Raw genomic sequence first — 1903 nt, 5'->3', positions numbered from 1 at the left:
TCCATCTGTTTGTATCATCTTTAATTTCTTTCATCAGTGCCTTATAGTTTTCTGCATACAGGTCTTTTGTCTCCTTAGGTAGGTTTATTCCTAGGTATTTTATTCTTTTTCTTGCAGTGGTAAATGGGAGTGTTTACTTAATTCCTCTTTCAGACTTTTCATCATTAGTGTATAGGAATGCAAGAGCTTTCTGTGCATTAATTTTATATCCTGCTCCCTTACCAAATTTTTTGATTAGCTCTGGTAGTTTTCTGGCTTTCTCTGCATCTATTGAGATGATCATATGGTTTTTCTCCTTCAGTTTGTTGATATGGTGTATCACGTTGATTGATTTGCGTATATTGAAGAATCCTTGCATTCCTGGGATAAACCCCACTTGATCATGGTGTATGATCCTTTTAATGTGCTGTTGGATTCTGTTTGCTAGTATTTTGTTGAGGATTTTTGCATCAATGTTCATCAGTGATATTGGCCTGTAGTTTTCTTTTTTTGTGACATCTTTGTCTGGTTTTGGTATCAGGGTGATGGTGGCCTCGTAGAATGAGTTTGGGAGTGTTTCTCTCTCTTCCATATTGTGGAAGAGTTTGAGAAAGATAGGTGATAGCTTTTCTCTAAAAGTTTGATAGAATTCGCCTGTGAAGCCATCTGGTCCTGGGCTTTTGTTTGTTGGAAGATTTTTAATCACAGTTTCAATATCATTGCTTGTGATTGGTCTGTTTATATTTTCTGTTTCTTCCAGGTTCAATCTTGGAAGGTTGTACTTTTATAAGAATTTGTCCATTTCTTCCAGGTTGTCCATTTTATTGGCATATAGTTGCTTGTAGTACTCTCTCATGATCCTTTGTGTTTCTGCAGTGTCGGTTTTAACTTCTTTTTCATTTCTAAATCTGTTGATTTGAGTCTTCTTCCTTTTTTTTTTTTTTTGATGAGTCTGGCAAATGGTTTTTCAATTTTGTTTATCTTCTCAAAGAACACGCTTTTAGTTTTATTGATCCTTGCTATTCTTTCCTTCATTTCTTTTTCATTTATTTCTGATCTGATCTTTATGATTTCTTTCCTTCTGCTAACTTTGGGGTTTTTTTGTTCTTCTGTGTCTAATTGCTTTAGGTGTAAGGTTAGGTTGTTTATTTGAGGTTTTTCTTGTTACTTGAGGTAGGATTGTATTGCTATAAAGTTCCCTCTTAGAACTGCTTTTGCTGCATTCCAAAGGTTTTGGGTCGTCGTGTTTTCATTGTCATTTGTTTCTAGGTATTTTTTGATTTCCTCTTTGATTTCTTCAGTGATCTCTTGGTTATTTAGTAGCGTATGACTTAGCCTCCATGTGTTTGTATTTTTTACAGTTTTTTGCCTGTAATTCATATTTCTCATAGCATTGTGGTCAGAAAAGATATTTGATACCATTTCAACTTTCTTAAATTTACCAAGGCTTGATTTGTGACCCCAGATACGATCTATCCTGGAGAATGTTCCATGAGCCCTTGAGAAGAAAGTGTGTTCTGTTGTCTTTGGATGGAATGTCCTGTAAATATTAATTAAGTCCATCTTGTCTAATGTATCATTTAAAGCTTGTGTTTCCGTATTTATTTTCATTTTGGATGATCTGTCCATTGGTGAAAGTGAGGTGTTAAAGTCCCCTACTATGATTGTGTTACTGTCCATTTCCCCTTTTGTGGCTGTTAGCATTTGCCTTATGTATTGAGGTGCTCCTATGTTGGGTGCATAAATATTTACAATTGTTATCTCTTCTTCTTGGATTGATCCCTTGATCATTATGTAGTGTGCTTCTTTGTCTCTTGTAATAGTCTTATTTTAAAGTCAATTTTGTCTGGTATGAGAATTGCTACTCCAGCTTTCTTTTCATTTCCATTTGCATGGAATATCTTTTTCCATCCCCTCACTTTCA

Source organism: Physeter macrocephalus, chromosome 12, assembly GCF_002837175.3.
Source record: "Physeter macrocephalus isolate SW-GA chromosome 12, ASM283717v5, whole genome shotgun sequence".
Classification (NCBI taxonomy): Eukaryota; Metazoa; Chordata; class Mammalia; order Artiodactyla; family Physeteridae; genus Physeter; species Physeter macrocephalus.
This window is presented reverse-complemented; position numbering follows the sequence as displayed.